Source organism: Lolium rigidum, chromosome 7 (assembly GCF_022539505.1).
Source record: "Lolium rigidum isolate FL_2022 chromosome 7, APGP_CSIRO_Lrig_0.1, whole genome shotgun sequence".
Classification (NCBI taxonomy): domain Eukaryota; kingdom Viridiplantae; phylum Streptophyta; class Magnoliopsida; order Poales; family Poaceae; genus Lolium; species Lolium rigidum.
In genome coordinates this window covers 265911663-265931854 of record NC_061514.1, presented here as the reverse complement: position 1 = coordinate 265931854, position 20192 = coordinate 265911663, and positions in this window count along the sequence as shown.

The window sequence follows — 20192 nt, the reverse complement described above, 5'->3', positions numbered from 1 at the left end:
CCGAACCCAGAGCTTCTTGAGCGGCGCCATGAGCGATCGCAGCCACCCCATGAGACCTCGATCGCCCTCCTTGTACGCTTCTGACTGTATCACCACCTCCCCATGCACTGCCGATCAGCCGAGAGCTGAAATAGCGATGCCAAGCAAGCTACCTTGCAGGAGGGCTTGCTCTGTTTGGTGGGGGCGAGACGTGAGGGGGAAGAGAGAGTCGCTTTGAGCCCGTGCGAAGTCTCTGCCGCTGCTGCTATTCATAACAACACGTTGCTCTACATAGGCTTCCATCGCATCCTAATCGTCGGCTTTAACACTCTTGGTGCCGCGTCACCATCCATCCATATCTCCCCTACGAATAAACAAACGAACAAATTGACCCACAGGCCACAAGCATATTGCGCTCGTTCGGTCGCAGCAAATTGAAATTTCCTATTAATCGGACCATAGAGGAAGGAAAAGAATTTCCACGAGGCAGGCCCCGTCAGGTCTTATTTAAGCTTCATGGTCGCCGTGGCCTATCGTGTCCACAAAACGAGCCACGAGCCAGTTCCTCCATTGTTTATTTTCTTAATTCTGGAGAGATCACATTTGGAGCATGGCATTTTTGCTCCAGTCCCTGCGGAATATATCCAACTGTTTCGTCTGAATTTTCCGCAAAGCTCCAGTGTTCCCAACATGGCTGCTAATCATCTGCCAAGCCAGTGTGGCGCATATATAGGAGATACGTACTGTAGGGACAACCAGGGCCGGCTCTGGCCCAGGGCAGGAAGTGCGACGGCCCGGGGCCCAACCAAAATGGGGGCCCATTATTTATGTCACAGTGCATATAGGAAAAGGTAGAAGAATTTTTTTTAAGCCCATCTAGCATGCACGCAGCTTAAATTGGGCCCATTTATAGAATTTGCCCTAGGGCCCTCCAAATCCTAGAGGCGGCCCTGGGGACAACCCCTTCTTCTACTGCCCCTGTATGGCCAACAGCTTCCTGCTAGATACGTTTCGAGTTAGCAACCAGTGTACAATTATGGCGTTTTCTCCGTCGGCGAACGCCCAACAGGGCGCGGCACTGCTCAGCCACCTACACGGCCGTCCAGGTGTCCGATGTCAGCAGGGGCGTCAGTTAGGGCATCGCCATTGCACCACGGGCCAAAATGAACAGGAAAAGGAAAATGAGCGCACCATGAGTAGGACGGTTCAAGTATCTTAGGCGATCATGAGGGAGGAAATTGTCAAATTGAGCGCAGAGGAGAGGGGCTGACATGTATGTTTCAGCGGCGGTTGCCTCCTCGCTATCTCCCGTGTGGAGGAGCTCTTCTTTCGCCGTACCGTACCAGCAACTTGCGGATCTCATGGGACCCCAACTGGGATCCATCCTTGCCAATCAGTGGAATGCCAAGTCAATGCATGTGATTCTTGTCCATGCTTCGCTCACCTCCCTTGGGATATTCTTTGCTTGGGCACAACATCTCCTACTGCATGCTAATTAACCAAAACCAACCGACGGGTGCTTCTAGAAAATAGGGTTGGTGAAAAGGTGCATGCAATTGTTCATTGGCTCGTGGCATGGAACAACCTAATTCAGCGGCTTGGAGATATTCAGTTATCGCCAGAGCCAGATGAATTTCGATGGAACCTCCACGTAGATGGTTCTTTTTCTGTAAAATCTTTTTACAATGCGATGCTACTTTCGATTTACCAGTTGATAATAATAAGAAAATTTGGAAGATGAAGACACCATTAAAAATTAAAATTTTTGGATGGTATCTTCGTCGAGGGTTATTCTCACCAAAGACAATCTTGTTAAGCGGAATTGGCACGGAAGTACACGATGTGTCTTTTGTCATCATGATGAAACCATCAATCATTTATTCTTCCAAGTGCCGGTTGCGAGATCTATATGGTCGATCATCCAAGTAGCGTCTACCTTGTATCCTCCGACTAGTGTCGCTAATGTCTTTGGCAATTGGCTTCATGGTATCGACTCAAGGTTTAAAATGCTTCTTAGGATGGGGGCGCTAGCAGTTATCTGGGCGCTCTGGCTATGTAGAAATGACAAGATCTTTAATGACAAAAATTGCTCTTGGAGAACCGAGACCTGTTTACGGAGGTCTGTACACGGTTGGAGGATACGGCGAGGGATACTTTTTCCCTACATGGGTGGCAGCATAGTCTACGGATAGTAGCTCCACCTAGCTTTTAGGCGTTATATGATTCATCGTTCCGATATGTATTTCGCCTATTTTTGTTTTATGTAACTTTGGTCACTTGAGACAACAAACGGCTGTGTGCATCCTGGTTATGCAGAGGCTGGATGTAATTGCTTCTTGAAGTAATAAAGCATCCTTTATCGAAAAAACATGTAATGAAGAGTTTTTTTTTGTTTTTTTGGAAAAGACATGTAAGGAAGATGCATGGGTTCTAACAAAGTTACATAACTATGTAATAATACATAATGTATATGCTGGATCAAGTGTGGTAGCCATTATAGTGTTGATTAGTTTTATATATGCATGTGTTGCAGCCAGCATAAACAAAGTTCATACTGGTATCTAACATCCAGTAGTGGGTGTAAGGTGCAACTTAATTTGTGTTTTTCAGTGGATGATCTTCTTCCAAAGAGACCTACTCGCACCGAGTATAAAAACCAACTAAATTAAATAGTTTCTCCTAGTATACCCAACGTGGCGGAACCTAACAAAAGTGGCAAACTATCACCTCTTGAGAATATTTGGGGACCTGTACAAATTTTAGAGGACCCGGATAAAAAAATACAAGCTCGACCTTCACATTTCAAGCATTATCTGATTAGGGGACAAGGTACATCACAAAGAGAATGTTAAGTAACATGACTCGTTGTTTTGAGAACAGTTGGGGATCGGATCATCCTATGAACTTTATTAATTGAGAAAATGGTGATGAAAATAACGGATCAAAATTTTAGACTTTACCTAGTAATCCATTTTATTTTATTTTTGGACGTTTTAATTTCAATTTCTTTCGCATTCAGACCAATTCTCTAGTTGTAAAGGATCATCAATATATACCAATGGTGAAGCACATGTACAAATTACGTTTATTGTTATCTATGATACAGTAGTAGGTATAAGATGCAACTTTGAGATTTTCAGTGGCCACTGTTCTTCTAAATAAACTTGCAGTGAGTATGACAACCAACTAAAATAATAGTTCCGATTAATATACCACAAAAGTAGCGGGGAACAAAAAAGGGAAATATCAACTATCAGAATTATTTTCTTTATTTGGGATCACCCCGTTAATATTAATTAGTGGTTGACAAAATCACAGGACTTGTAAAATATAAGTACGTACAAGCTCAACTTTAACATTTGTAACTGTATCTGATTCAGAACTATGTGAAGTTTGCAACAGTAACTAATCAAATTGTTCTTCGAAGGTTAAGACTTAACATTTGTCAGGGGTTTGCAATTTGCATACCACATTACCACATATGTGAAACATGGGATGTACAAATCTACGATGCATATTATTATATATACTGAACCAAACGTATTTATGTAAATAAAATGGTTGCAGCAAATTTGGTAGTTTTTTAGATAAAAGGCACTCAAGTGCCCGACTTTGAATTAACAAAGCCACCAACGGCGAGAACGATACAAAGTGCTGAACCCAGCTTACAAAACGACACCACACACCCACACGCACTACCGAAGAAACTACAGCCAGAAATGGACCAACAAGCTCAGCCAAAGCGCCTACGAGGACTCGGGGTAGAACTCGGAGTCTACGAGTGTCGGGCCGGAGCTCACTCGAGAGTGAGCCATTTTTCACGCGCGCCTCAACAGCACTCCACCGTCGCAAAAACGCCACCGGAAGCCGACCACCACCGGGGACCGACCCACGTTGCTCACAAACCGAACAGCAGCGCCAAGGAAGCTCGACAAGGGGAGGGCCCGGAGCAAGCCTTGCCGAAGATCGCCGAAGAATCACCTCCGTCACAACCAACGGTGAGCCTCGCGCTGTGGGCTCCAAGACGGTGTCTTCAAGAAGAGTACGACACCAGAGTGCCGCCACCGCCCGATCCGAGGATCTTGGGTTTTCACCCGGACGAAGTAGAGTGACGGAGATTGGCCTCACGTCGCCTTCAACAAGGGAACGCCGTCCGCGAACGCCGCCGCCGTGGCCCGAGGGGCAAAGGTTTCCCTTTGGCAACATCACCGCCATCTACACCCCACAGCACTCAACTCGCCGACCACCACGCCGCCCCCACGGCCGTGGTCACCGGCCAGCACCGCGAGTCATTGGCTCGCCCGCCAACCATCATGACTCCCACCTTCCAGGGCCGCCGCCCCGGCTTCCCAACTCGACACCGGGCAAAGAGGAAAAGGAAGAGGAGCGTCGCATCGAGGCCGCCGGACGCCGAACGAGGAGCAAGCCGGCCATCGCCCCCGACACCGCAACCGGGGAACACCACCTGCAGCCCCCATGGCTGCCGGAGATCAGCAGATCTGGGCGACGATGGGCTCGAAAAGGGTCCGGGGCCCCTGCCCCGACCCGAATTCGAGGTGGCCAGATCCCTCAAGGCCGCAGCCCCCACCACGCCGGAGCTCCCCCGCGTCATGCCGGACGGGCGCCGCGCCGCCGCACGCCGCGCCAAGCACCTCCGCGTCGCCCTCGTCATCCTCCGCCCGCCCAGGCCGGAGTTCGCGCCGCCCGCCACCATGGCCGCTCCGGGGAACTGCCGCCGTCGCGAGCGCGCCCTTCCGTCCGTGTCTCCACGCCGCCACCGCAGGGGCCACGCCGTCGCGCCCACCAGCCAACGCAACGCCCTCGCCGGCCGCAGGGGCCCGCGCCGCCACCTCCGCGCGAGGGAGAAGAGGGGCCCCGCCGCCGCCGCGCGGGCTTTGCCCGGCGACGGCCTCTGGCGGCGGCAAGGGGAGGGGAGGGGAGGGGAGGTGGACGAGGAGGGGCGCCGCCAGGGGAGGCCCTCGGTCGCGCGCGGGCGCGACGCGAGGAGCCTAGGGTTTTTCGCAGTCATGATCGTGTCGATCAATTGCTTTATTATGTGCATGTGCTTTAGTCAAGAACTCAGGATACTTGTTCTTGCTAGGTGTGTATGCTGCAACTTTGCACTTCTCAGTGCATGATACTCAGGGGAGTATTCTGCAACAGAAAATGGCACTGGGTATTAAAAACGACTAATCAGATGACATTGGCAGAGATACGGACTCACCTGCTAAGTTTTTAACCGTATCTGATTTATTGTTCTGCAAATTTTAGTTCTCTTCCCACCTTGCACAATTGGGCCAATTCTCTAACTATCGAAGATCATTAGCATACTTATCTAATGGTGTAGCACACTGAGGGAGAGGCTACAGAATGATTAGAGTTGCGCGGTTCTTAAATGAAGCTTGTTGATTATCACGACCATGTTCACTGATGTAGTGAAAACAGTATCAAGAATGACCTTGGCAATTATGTGGCTTTTGATGGAATTGATGACCCGTTCTCAAAGCGGATCGGGCTCCCGCGGCGCTCGACTGGGCGTCTCGGGGGCGACCCAGCGCCGCCCGTCCTCTCCTCCACCGGCGTTGACCCACGCCGCCGGCCCTCGCCGCGGTGGCGGCGGGCCCTGTCCCCAAAGGCGGGCGGGGATCCTCTGTCTGCGGCTCGCGCGGGAGAGACCGGAAGCCGGGGCGGCGGCCTCGGGTGGGTGGAGCTTGGCCGTGCTGCAGTCGGCCGCTGCGGCCGCGTGGGCGGCGTGGCGGCACGTTCCTGGTGGCAGGCGTGCGGGCGCCGGGGCGGCGGCCCCGGGTTTCATGGCGGTGGTGGCTGTGCATCCGGACGGCATGGCTCTGGTTGGCAGAGGCGACGGCGGGGTTCAGCGGCTGCATGGGTGGACGCCGGGGCGGCGGCCCCGGGATGGGTGGCTGCTGGCGTGGTGGCCGGCGGCGTGGCAGCCGCTGCGGCTGCGAGGGCGGCATAGCGGCTGGACCGGGGAGCTCGCGCTGCTGCGGTCGAAGGCTCAGCCTTGGACCCCTGTGTTGGCGTTCGTCGAAGCTCCCTCTCTGTGGCAGTTGGCGGCGCCCGCGGAGATCTTCTCGGCGAGCTTGGCCGGCAGTAATGGTGCGACTCGGCTCTTCAGCCCCGCGTGGTGCGGGTGGTGGCAGCGGAGTTCGCGGAGCTCCTTGGTCTGGTGGCGGTGGTGGCTTGTGTGCGGCGGTGGCGCCGCTTCTGCACATGAGGTGTGTCTGCGGAGTGTGGGCTGGCAGTGTTTTCGGTCTTCGTCTCGCTGTCCGGCCACGTGAGGTTGTGGTGGTTCGTTTGCTCCGGGCGAAAGCTTGACCGCGCGGCGTCTGCGGATGTCGCCGTCCTTCTTGGGGGGCGGTCGTGGAGCTCTACGACCTTCGCTGCCTCGGGTTCACATCTTCGGGTGAAAGCCTAGATCTAGTGGGATTGGACGACAGCGTCGATTCTTCGTCGTTTCCCCTCTTGAGGGCGTCGTCTTGAAGTTGGTGATCCCTTTCGCGCCCTCCGGCAGCCTCGACAGACAGGGCATCCGGGTTGGCAGGATGTCAACCGGAGATGCGGGTGTTCCGGGTGGAGGCTTGAGTGACAACGACGATGGTGGTGACCAAGGTTTGGTTGCGGCAAGGTCATGTTAGTCGGCTCCGTTCCGGCGTGTTCGAATGTCTTCGTGATGGTCTCTCCTTGCTGTGAAGTCGAAGCCACCCTCGGGCGGTGTACGATGACCCTCGAGGGGCGGTCCAGTGAAGGTCCTATTCGGCGCTTGTCTTGCGCATATCCTCTCCGAGGCTCGTCGTCAGAAGCGGAGGTGCCGGTCTCTCCTCGATGAGCCATCTGTTTGGTATAGGCCGGCTTGAGCTTCTTAGCTTTTGTGGGTAGCCAGGGTGGCTGGGTGTGCCCTTCTGGTGGAGTGTGTGTGGTTATGGGTGTGCTCTGGCACTGTTGTTGTTGGTTTTTGCCCGATTTTCTCCTAAAAACCGGGCACCTTCTTCTTAATGAATGGATGAGGCAAATCTTTTGCCTCCGTTTCAAAAAAAGGACCCGTTCTCGAGGAGGAGGTTCTTAAAGATATATCCCAAATACCTTCCGCGATTTCGTCAAAGCTCCCGGCTCCAATTGTTTTACCGGAGGTTTATTTAAAAAATGTTGGGGCATCATCAAGGATGACTGTCGTTGCCTATTCGACGGTACCTCGGAGGAGGGATCCTCACGAGGGGGAGAAGAAGTAGGGGCCATAGGGCGGAGTGCACACGAGACGGTGGTACGCGATTTACCCAGCTTCAGAACACCTGCACGATGGCAAGACCTACTGCTGCTTGTCTGGAATTATCTGGGCGCTTTCGCGTTGTTACAATGAGTTGTGGTTGTGCCTCTAGGGCTCCCGGGATCCGGCTTATAAAGGCGCACGGATCTAGGGTTTACAGAGAGAGTCCTAGCCGGATTACAGGTTGCCTAACTACGGTACAATATCTTGCCGTGTACATCAAGGATCCACCTTCCATCTACGTCGTACTGGATCCGGGTCCCTTATGGGCCTTCATGGATCCGGCCTCCTCCGAAGGTCGGTTAGGATCCGGCTTCCTTATCCTGGCCGGACTTCATCCTTCATGATCAACAGCAACTGGGCCGCCTGATGGGCCACATGCCACACCACCATCTGTGGGCCACCCGGGCTTGCCGGGTCTAGGCACTGTCGATGGTACACCCATGAAGTATACCCACAACAGTAGCCCCCAGAGTTCTCCGAGATTCCTCCCTTGTTCCCGCCTTGCCTAACGCTTCATGTCTTCCGGCAATCTTGGTAACACGGAGAAACTTGAAGAACTCCAACTTCACATTTTTCTTCTTTCCCAACTCTTAGTCGGAAAATATCTTCATCCCGCGGGACTTCATCCTTCGACAATGTCATTGCAACATGTCTCCGGGTTACTCCCTTGCGTGGACAAGAGTTCTCAGCTTTTCAAACTGCTACCCGGGAACCTACAAAGATTTCAAACGGTTCCGGCAATCTTGGCGCCATTTTCGGGCGATTTGAGCGGTAACTTATCCTTAGCCATTTTTACCGTTAGGGTTTTTGACACGTGTCAATCATCCAACGGTGCGACGCTTGCGTTCCGACCCCACGATGCGAAGCACGAATCTCCTCCCCTCAGCCTATAAATATCCGCCATTCACCCCGTTCACCCCATTCGCCCCCCTTTTCAACTCTCGCACAGCGCCGCCTCCGAGCTTCCCCTCCGGCGTACCGGAGTTCACCGGAGTTTCGCCGGAGTCTCACCGGAGCCGTTTTGCCGCCGCGAACCGTTCTTCATGTTCTTAAGTTCGGCGAGCCACCGCAATGAAACCTCGCCGCCGGTGACTCCGACCACCACGGAAGCCATTCCGGTAAGCTCTCAAACCTTTAACTTCTCGCCGTAGCTGGTAGGGATGAACAGGGTATTTGTTACATTGGATCCGGCTAAGTTTCAGTCGCCTTCGCTCATTGCTTTTGTAGATGTCTTCTTCGACTCCGCCTCCCACCACCGAGCCGATCGCGGCAACACCAATCTCCTCCGCCCCTCCCCCATTCATCCCTGTTCAGCTGGAGCCCTCAAAAGATTCCGGCAAAAACATTGAAGGGACGTCTGCCAACCCGGAAGAAACCACGGGGGCAGAACAGATGGAGAAGAAGGCGGAAGAAGCTGCCGCTAAAAAATCAAAGGCTCGCAAACGAGATAACGAAGCCAAAGGGAAGTGGTGGCCCTGCTTCACCACGGAGACGAGCTCCGCAACCTCGAGGCGGAGGGTTTTATAAAACCCGGATCCTAGCGGACGATCTCCGGCGAACAGAACCCCGCGCCCGAAGCCGGAGAGTGGGTAGTGACCAAAGCGCTCGTTGAGCGCGGATTCTCTTTCCTGCCCAGCGATGTCTTCTCGGAAATCCTGAAGGCGTATGAGCTCTAGCCTCATCACACTACTAGGGAAAAGCCTATAGGTGGAGGCAAGTGGTTCCGGCGCACCACCATACACATGCGCCGGTGGAACTTGTTGCCGGCGCACCAAATATGTGCCGCGCCGGCAATGCCTGCACACTACCGGCGCACCTGCTGATCCGACGCGCCGGCGTTATTTCCTGGCAATACCTCGCCCAACTCGGGCCAGGCCCACGAAGCATTGCCGGCGCACCAGCCCATGAGCGCGCCGGCGGTAATTTTCTATTGCCAGCGCGCTCGTGGGCTGGTGCGCCGGCAATGCTTCGTGGGCCTGGTCTGGAGAAGATATAGCCGGATGGGCTATATACTGCCGGCGCACCCAGGTCCTGGTGCGCCGGCAGTAACCTGGGACTTATTACAGCCACCAACCAGCACTCACAAGCTACACTACACTCACTCCTCACTCACAACCCGACCCTTCTCCCAACCCACCTAATTTTTGCCCATTTCTACCCCAACTTTAGCCAATTTGACCAAACAAAATCATATTTTTTGAGCAAATCTTTCCTTCCTACAGGCATCTCCCACATCCCTATGTAGATCTAGATCTATCTATCGCGCATTGACCGCTCAATCTAGATCTAGATCTAGTTCTAGATCTAGAAAGTCGGCTTCCATACGCCATTGTCGCGGCGCGTCGTCTCGATCTCATCGACGAATATATCAAACAAATAGGTGATTAATGAAAAAATTGAGGAATGAAATCGACGTATGTGATTCTCTCAAAAAAAATCGACGTATGTTGGACATTTGAAGCAAAGCTCTCGTGTGTGGCATATATATATGTTGTGTTTGTGCTTGTGTGTGTTGGCGTTGAAAATGAGTTTCCAACGTTGCGCCGAAATGTTGATTCTTTAAGTTTCCGTTTCGGCACATTTCTGGCGCTCCTATGTCCTACCGTGTAGGAAGGTCATGCCGAAATTTTCGGTGAAAACTACCGACGGATGGATGGTTCTAATCAATTATATAATCTTACCGTGCAGGCGATAATGGTTATCGAGATGAGTGAAAGCGTCGTGATGAGATATCTGAAACACGCGATCATCGACATGTATGAAAATAACCGCACGGAGGTATTGTGTCCGTGCCGAAGATGCAAACGAGTGAAATGGTTTGACCCCTATTCGGGCAAATTGCAGTGGGCACCTGCTCACTAATGGTTTCATGCATGGACACACTCAATGGATGAGTGATGATGGCGCGGAGGTCAATGGGGCGACGGCAGCAGGTGGTAATGGCCGGCAAGAAGGAGGGCATCATGATATTGATGACGATGAAGAGTTTGTCGCACAAGACGATAACCTTGACGACGACAGTAACCTTGACGACGACGAAGAGGTGCCGCTAGCTTCAGTCGTGCGGGACTGATACGTCCAATTTGCATCACTATTTTATATCATAACTTGCTGTTATTCATTGATATATTTCATATTTAGAGATAATACTTATGTTATTTCATCTATTTTGCATGTTTCATGATTATTGGAGGACCGCGCACCGGAGCCAGGATTCTGCTGGAAAAAGCATCGTCAGAACGCAATATTTCGGAAGATCAACAATTGACGGGAATTACACGAAAACTCCTATTTTTCCAGATGACGAAGGGAGCCGGAAGGGGGAGAAGAGGGGACCCGAGGTGGGCCCACCCCATAGGCCGGCGCGGCCCAAGGCCCGGCCACGCCGCCCTATGAGGAGGGGGGCCCACAGCCCCTCTCGCCTCCTTTTCTTCGCGTACTCCTTCGTCCCGAAAACCTAAGCCAGAGGGGTACGTCGCGAGGAGTCACAGCCGCCTCTGCGGGGCGGAGAACACCAGAGAGAAAAGAGCTCTCCGGCGGGCAGGAATCCGCCGGGGAAATTCCCTCCCGGAGGGGGAAATCGACGCCATCGTCACCGCCATCAAGCTGGACATCATCTCCATCACCATCACCATCATCTTCATCATCATCACCGCCGTCTCCACCGCTGCACCTCGTCACCGTTGTAGCAATTTGGGTTTGATCTTGATTGTTTGATAGGGAAACTCTCCCGGTGTTGATTTCTACTTGTTATTGATGCTATTGAGTGAAACCGTTGAACCAAGGTTTATGTTCAGATTGTTATTCATTATCATATCACCTCTGATCATGTTCCATATGATGTCTCGTGAGTAGTTCGTTTAGTTCTTGAGGACATGGGTGAAGTCTAAATGTTAGTAGTGAAGTATGGTTGAGTAGTATTCAATGTTATGATATTTAAGTTGTGGTGTTATTCTTCTAGTGGTGTCGTGTGAACGTCGACTACACGACACTTCACCTTTATGGGCCTAGGGGAATGCATCTTGTACTCGCTTTCCAACTGCGGGGTTGCCGGAGTGACAGAAACCTGAGCCCCCGTTGGTATATCGATGCAGGAGGGATCGCAGGATCTCAGAGTTTAAGGTTGTGGTTAGATTTATCTTAATTACTTTCTTGTAGTTGCGGATGCTTGCAAGGGGTATAATCACAAGTATGTATTAGTCCTAGGAAGGGCGGTACATTAGCATAGGTTCACCCACACAACACTTATCAAAACAATGAAGATTAATTAGCCGTATGTAGCGAAAGCACTAGACTAAAATCCCGTGTGTCCTCGAGAACGTTTGGTCATTATAAGTAAACAAACCGACTTGTCCTTTGTGCTAAAAAGGATTGGGCCACTTGCTGCAATTGTTACTCTCGCACTTTATTTACTCGTACTTTATTCATATGTTACATCAAAACCCCCTGAATACTTGTCTGTGAGCATTTACAGTGAATCCTTCATCGAAACTGCTTGTCAACACCTTCTGCTCCTCGTTGGGATCGACATTCTTACTTATCGAAGATACTGCGATACACCCCCTATACTTGTGGGTCATCAAGACTATTTCTGGCGCCGTTGCCGGGGAGTGAAGCGCTATTGGTAAGTGGAATTGGTAAGGGAAATTTCTACTGTTTGTGCTGATTTTATTTCTGCCTGTTGCTATAACTCATTATGGAGAGATCTTCTCTTGAGTGTTTATTTGGGAAATCTGCTACTACTGCAAAGGTAGTGGATGAGGCGCCAGGTAAGGAAGAAACACCATACAAAATACCTATGAAAATTATTGAACGTGTAGTGGGTAACCGTTATACAGGGGATGGAACTGTCCACCCTGGAGATCATTTACTGTTCTTACATGAATTATGCGGTTTATTCAAGTGTGCAGGTATTGCTATGGATGAAGTGAGGAAGAAACTATTCTCTGTATCGCTGTCTGGTAAAGCGGCGCATTGGTATAAATTACTGGATAATGGGGATTCTCTTGAATGGAATGATATTCTGCCCCGGTTTTACTCTAAGTTCTATCCTCCAAGTGAGATTCACAAAGATCGGAATCGCATATATAATTTTTGGCCTCATGAAGGAGAAAGTATTGCCCAAGCTTGGGGAGATTGAAGTCTTTAATGCTCAAATGCCCCATTCATGAGCTTCCTGGTAATATTATTATTGATAATTTCTATGCAAGACTTTCTTTTCAAGACAAGACCTTGCTGGATACTTCTTGTTCTGGATCATTTACACGCAACAAGGAAGAGTTTAAAAGGGACCTTCTTAATCGGATCCAAGAAAATACTGAAGGATGGGAGAACGACAAGGATAGAGAATCAGGTATAATTTATGATTATAAATGCATTGAAGCTTTTATGGATACTGATAAATTTCGTAATATGAGTGCTACTTATGGTCTTGATTCTCAAGTTGCTGCAAATCTTTATAAAGCTTTTGCTTCTCATTATGAATTGCCTAAGAAGAACTTTGACAAGTATCATGAACCGTATAAAGATAAAATTGATTCATCTATAAATAAATGTGTTGTAGTTGAAACTGTTGATCATGTTATTCCTGAAGCTTATATTGAAAAAACTCCTTTCCCTGCTAAAATGAAAGAGTACTCTGTTATAAATAGTGCGGTTCATAAAAGTGAAAAGAAACCTATAGAACCTGAAGAAAAAATAAAAGTTGAACCTGCTGTTGCAATTGTTAAAGATCTTGTGACTGAAAACGTAGAAGATGGTCATATTATTTTTTGTGAAGATGCTTCTAATATTGTTTCGCATCCTAATAAGTATAGGAAAGCTAGTGTTCCTATGCTATCTGTTAGAATTGGTGATCATTGTTATTATAGATTATGTGATATTGGTGCAAGTATTAGTGCTATTCCTTATGAGCTTTACACGGAGATTATGCACGAAATTGGTTCTTGTGAACTTGAAGATATTGATGTGGTTATTCGGTTGGCTAATAGAGAAACTATCTCTCCAATTGGTATTATTCGAGATGTGGAAGTTCTATGTGGTAAGATTAAATATCCTGTCGACTTTTTGGTACTTGGTTCTGTCTGCTAGTAAATATTGTCCTATCATTTTTGGTAGACCTTTTCTAAATACTTGTGGAGCTATTATAGATTGCAAGAAATAGAAAATTTTGACTAAATTTGCTGGTGAATCTTATGAGTTTAACTTCTCTAAATTTACCAAAACTCCTTATAAAATTGATTCGCCTAATAGTGATTTTAAAGTTGAACAGTGTGCATCTATTGTTCTTGCTCCTAATAATCCTTTGCGAGCAACATTTGGAGAATAGTGAGAGTGAAGTTTTTAGGGAAGAAAGAAATGAGCTTGATGAAATTTTCCTTCGTCAACCTATTCTTAAGCATGATTTACCGGTGGAAGATCTGGGTACAACACCACCACCAAAGGAAGATCCCGTCTTTGATTTAAAACCATTGCCTGATAATCTTAAATATGCTCATATTGATGATAAGAAAATATATCCTGTTATTATTAGTTCTAAGCTTTCAGAGTTTGAAGAAGGAAGGTTATTGGAAATATTGAAGAAACACCGAGGAGCTATTGGCTACACTCTTGATGACTTGAAGGGGATTTCTCCCTCTATTTGCCAACACGCCATTGATATGGAAGATGATGCGAAGCCGGTTGTTGAGCCTCAGCGTCGTCTAATTCCTAAGATGAAGGATGTGGTAAGAAATGAGGTATTAAGACTCCTTGAAGCTGGTATTATATATCCTATTGCTGATAGTAGATGGGTTAGTCCTGTGCATTGTGTTCCTAAGAAAGGGGGAATGACTGTTGTGCCTAATGATAATGATGAGCTCATACCTCAAAGAGTAGTTGTAGGATATAGAATGTGCATTGATTACCGAAAAGTTAATAAGGTTACTAAGAAAGATCATTACCCTTTGCCTTTTATTGATCAAATGTTAGAAAGGTTATCTAAAAATACTCATTTTTGCTTTCTTGATGGTTATTCTGGGGTTTTCACAAATTTACTGTTAAAACTAAAGATCAAGAGAAAACCACTTTCACTTGTCCTTATGGAACTTATGCTTATAGGCGTATGCCTTTTGGTTTATGTAATGCTCCTGCTACTTTTCAAAGATGCATGTCCGCTATTTTTCATGGCTTTTGTGAGAGTATTGTAGAGGTATTCATGGATGATTTTTCTGTCTATGGGAATTCTTTTGATAGTTGCTTGCGGAACCTTGATAAAGTTTTGCGTAGATGTGAGGAAACTAACCTTGTTCTTAATTGGGAGAAATGCCACTTTATGGTTAATGAAGGAATTGTATTGGGACATAAAATTTCCGAGAGAGGTATTGAAGTTGATAGAGCTAAAGTTGAAGCTATTGAGAAGATGCCCTATCCTAGGGATGTTAAAGGTATTCGTAGTGTTCTTGGTCATGCTTGGGTTTTATAGGAGATTTATTAAAGACTTTTCTAAGATTTCAAAGCCTCTTACTAATCTTCTTCAAAAGATGTACCTTTTGTTTTTTATGATGATTGTAAGGAAGCTTTTGAAACTCTAAAGAAAGCCTTAAAAACTGCTCCTGTAGTTGAACCTCCGGATTGGAACTTACCTTTTGAAATTATGTGTGATGCTAGTGATTTTGCTGTAGGCGCTGTTCTTGGACAGACGAGTAGATAAAAAACTGAATGTTATTCATTATGCTAGTAAAACTCTTGATGCTGCTCAAAGAAATTATGCTACTACTGAAAAAGAATTGTTAGCTCGTAGTCTTTGCTTGTGATAAATTTAGATCTTATATTGTTGATTCAAAAGTTACGATTCATACTGATCATGCTGCAATTAGATACCTTATGACAAAGAAAGATGCTAAGCCAAGGCTTATTAGATGGGTACTTCTTTTGCAAGAATTTGATCTGCATATTGTAGATAGGAAAGGTGCTGATAATCCTGTTGCCGATAATTTGTCTAGATTGGAAAATATTGCTTATGATCCTGTTCCTCGTTAATGATAGTTTTCCAAATGAACAATTGGTCGTAATAAAGGTGAGCTCGCGAGACAGTCCTTGGTATGCTTGATTATGCTAACTTTATTGTTTCCAAGTACTTGCCTCCAACCTTTTCAGCTCAAGCAAAGGAGGAAATTCTTTTATGACTTGAGGCATTATTTTTGGGATGACCCACACTTATATAAAGAAGGAGTGGATGGTATTCTGCGAAGATGTGTTCCCGAATATGAACAACAAGAGATATTGAGTAAATGTCATGGTAGTGCTTATGGAGGACATCACGCCGGAGATAGAACCGCGCAAAAGGTTCTACAATCAGGTTTTTATTGGCCAACTCTCTTCAAAGATGCAAGGAAGTTTATTCTATCTTGTGATGAATGTCAAAGGGTTGGTAATATCTCCGAGACGCAATGAAATGCCTATGAATTATACTCTTGTTATTGAACCGTTTGATTGTTGGGGATTTGACTTCATGGGACCTTTTCCTCTTCAGAAGGTAACACTCATATACTTGTTGCTGTTGATTATGTTACTAAATGGGTGGAAGCCATACCTACAAAAAGTCCTGATGGTGAGACCTCTTTAAGAATGCTCTTAGACATTATTTTTCCTAGATTTGGAGTTCCTAGATATATTATGACAGATGGAGGTTCTCATTTTATTCATGGTGGTTTTAGAAAAACTCTTGCTAAATATGGTATTAATCATAGAATTGCTTCTGCTTATCATCCTCAAACTAGTGGGCAAGTAGAACTATCAAATAGAGAGATTAAATCTATCTTGCAAAAGACTGTTAATAAAACTAGAAAGAATTGGGCTAGTAAATTGAAGGAAGCACTATGGGCTTATAGAACTGCTTATAAAAACCCCATGGGAATGTCACCTTATAAAATGGTTTATGGGAATGTTACCTTTAGAACTAGAGCACAAAGCTTATTGGGCTGTTAGAGAATTAAATAAAGATCCTAAATTAGCCGGTAATAAGAGGTTGCTGCAATTAAGTTCTCTAGATGAATGGAGAAGTGAAGCTTATGAAAATGCTAAACTCTTTAAAGAGAAAGTTAAGAAATGGCATGATAGAAGGATTATCAAAAGAGAGTTTAATATTGGGGATAAAGTCCTATTGTATCGGTCTCATCTCGGATTCTTTGCGGGAAATTACTCTCGAAATGGGAAGGACCATATGTTGTTGAGGAGGTGTATCGTTCGGGAGCAATTAAAATTAGTTCTCTCCAAGGCAACGCCACGCAAGTGGTGAATGGACAAAGACTCAAGCATTATATCTCAGGTGATTCTTATAATGTTGATGTTGATATTATTCGAGTGGAAACACCGGAGGCTTTCATCAAAGGTCAAATTGACAGTCCACCAGAACTCGACTTTGAATAGGTAACAGTACAGGTAATAAAAAGTTCACGATTTACTTTTCGAACAATGTTTTTGCTGTTTTTGGAAAATATGAAAAATTACGAGATCGAAACGGAGTGGAGGAGACGCACGAGGGCGTGCCCCCATAGGCCGGTGCGGGTCCCAGCCTGGCCGCGCCGCCCTATGAGGACACCGCCTCGTTGCCCCCCTCCGACTCTGGTTCGACCTGGTACTTTCCGTTTGTTCTGAAATTTTTTACTATATAATCCCCCGGACCCCTGGAGGTCCGTATATCGTTTTCTCGACGTGTTTTGTTTTGAGCTGTTTCTGCCAGGATCTGTCTTTGATCTAGGAGCACCATGGCCTCCGACAACAAGGGCAAAGGGCCTTCGAAGGAAGAAGTGAAAAGGGTGTCATCAAAACAAGAGAAACAAGTTGTTGGGAGTAAGCAAGTCTTGGTGGGATCTGTTGACACTCGACGTTCTTTCTCTCATAACTTGCAGGGACCCTTACCACCTGCTCTTGGCCTCGACTCTTTCCCTGTGCTGGAAGAAGCTCTACGGACTACCGATGAGTTTTGTGGTCAGTACCGGGCTCTAAGAAGAGAAGTGGAGATACTCAGTGAGGAGAATTACCGACTCCGTAGAATGCTGGAATATTACGCGATGCCCATCACAAGGACGCCATCGCCAACTTCAGATAACAATGAATCTCTTCGAGTCTTAGTGCAGAATTGCCAAGCTGAGAAGCTGAAGCTGAAGGAGATCTGTAAGAAGCGCGGGAGGAAGTCATCACCACCATCGCCGAAGGAGTAATTCATCATCGGTATTGGCATCCCCTTGGTTTGTTCCAAGCTTGGGGGAGTGCCGCGGTATCACATCATCACCACCTTTTTACTTTTTACTATCAAGTAGTGTCATATCATGAGTAGGGAAGTTATAGTATAAGATGGGTTGCAGTGTGGAAGTATCTCTCCTTTAGTTTGTTTATGTATCCCTTGGCGTGAGTTATCGTTATGAAATATTAATGAGAAGTCTTATCATTTACATATTGCACACCTTATTTTAGTTTGTAATTTCTACTATATGATTGATCTTGATTTTAGTATTGGTACCACTTTGGGAGCATTGAGTAAATCTATTTGGTTTTGGCAAACTTAGCATTGGTCAATAGCAATAACACCTTGAGGTTTAAGTAGAAAAGAAATACATATAGTTGTTTCATTGTCTTCCTTTCTTGTTAGCTCATAGCTTATTTTTCTAAAGTTGAAATTGTTTGTGCTTACAAGAAAGATGCATGATTATGTCTATCACATGTATATTTGCTTGTTTCCCTCAACTCTTATGCTTGCTAATTAACCTTGCTAGCCAAAGACCTGTACTGAGAGGGAACGCTTCTCGTGCATCCAAACCTGAACCCAAACCTATGCCATTTGTGTCCACCATATCTACCTACTGCATGGTATTTCCTGCCATTCCAAGTAAATACTTCATGTGCTACCTTTAAACAATTCAAAAGTTATTACCTCTTATTTGTGTCAATGTTCTATAGCTCATGAGGAAGTATGTGGTGTTTTATCTTTCATTCTTGTTGGGCAGCCTCCACTAATGGACTAGTGGCTTCATCCACTTATCCTATAATTTTGCAATAAGAGCTGGCAACGGGGTTCCCAGCCCCAATTAATCAACTTTCATTAATAACTCTCTTCACATGTTTTGCTCTGATTCATCAGTAAGCAACTTAATTTTGCAATAGACACTCCTCCATGGTATGAGATTGTTGGAAGGCACCCGAGGATTCGGTTAGCCATGGCTTGTGTAAGCAAAGGTTGGGGGAGTGTCATCCTTAAATAAACTAAAGTACATGTGTAAACAAAAGAGAAGAGGGATGATCTACCTTGCTTGGTGGAGATAACGTCCTTCATGGGAGCCGCTCTTTGGAGGTCTGTTTGGCAAGGGGGTTAGAGTACCCGCTACCAGTCGTTGACAACAACAAACACCTCTCAAAATATTACTTTTATTCTCTTTGTATGATTTCAAAACTGAAAAAGCTCTAGCACATGATTTAATCCCTGCGTCCCTCTGCGAAGGGCCTGTCTTTTACTTTATGTTGAGTCAGTAAACCTATTTCCCTCCATCTCAAGCAAGCATTTTAGTTGTTGTGATCCAACTATTATATTGTGATTTGCTTCATCATGTCTTTTATTCTTTCTTGTTTAGTACAAGTTTTATCTGAATGAATATAGCTTTGAAAGTTATCAATGATCATTATGATTGAGTATGCAAGATAAGCCATATAAACTTTAACATGAGAGTGCTGCTCAATAGATAAGTATAATCTGTTAACTGTTCTCTGACCAAGAACAAAGTTTGCCATCACCAACTATGATTTCTTATGCACCTTTATTTGTGATTACCTTATACTTGTTTCAAGTTGAATTATATGAGGAAGTTGTTTACTAGAATGTCTTGTGTGAATGAATATGATGCTTCTTGTCCGTATTTGATTTATCGACTCTTCACTCCATAAACATGTGGTCCTGTTTACCGAGTTCAGTTTCGCTTGGGGACAAGCGAGGTCTAAGCTTGGGGGGAGTTGATACGTCCAATTTGCATCACTATTTTATATCATAACTTGCTGTTATTCATTGATATATTTCATATTAGAGATAATACTTATGTTATTTCATCTATTTTGCATGTTTCATGATTATTGGAGGACCGCGCACCGGAGCCAGGATTCTGCTGGAAAAAGCATCGTCAGAACGCAATATTTCGGAAGATCAACAATTGACGGGAATTACACGAAAACTCCTATTTTTCCGAAAGACGAAGGGAGCCAGAAGGGGGAGAAGAGGGGACCCGAGGTGGGCCCACCCCATAGGCCGGCGCGGCCCAAGGCCTGGCCGCGCCGCCCTATGAGGAGGGGGGCCCACAGCCCCTCTCGCCTCCTTTTCTTCGCGTACTCCTTCGTCCCGAAAACCTAAGCCAGAAGGGGTACGTCGCGAAGAGTCACAGCCGCCTCTGCGGGGCGGAGAACACCAGAGAGAAAAGAGCTCTCCGGCGGGCAGGAATCCTCCGGGGAAATTCCCTCTAGGAGGGGGAAATCGACGCCATCGTCACCGCCATCAAGCTGGACATCATCTCCATCACCATCACCATCATCTTCATCATCATCACCGCCGTCTCCACCGCTGCACCTCGTCACCGCTGTAGCAATTTGGGTTTGATCTTGATTGTTTGATAGGGAAACTCTCCCGGTGTTGATTTCTACTTGTTATTGATGCTATTGAGTGAAACCGTTGAACCAAGGTTTATGTTCAGATTGTTATTCATTATCATATCACCTCTGATCATGTTCCATATGATGTCTCGTGAGTAGTTCGTTTAGTTCTTGAGGACAAGGGTGAAGTCTAAATGTTAGTAGTGAAGTATGGTTGAGTAGTATTCAATGTAATGATATTTAAGTTGTGGTGTTATTCTTCTAGTGGTGTCGTGTGAACGTCGACTACACGACACTTCACCTTTATGGGCCTAGGTGA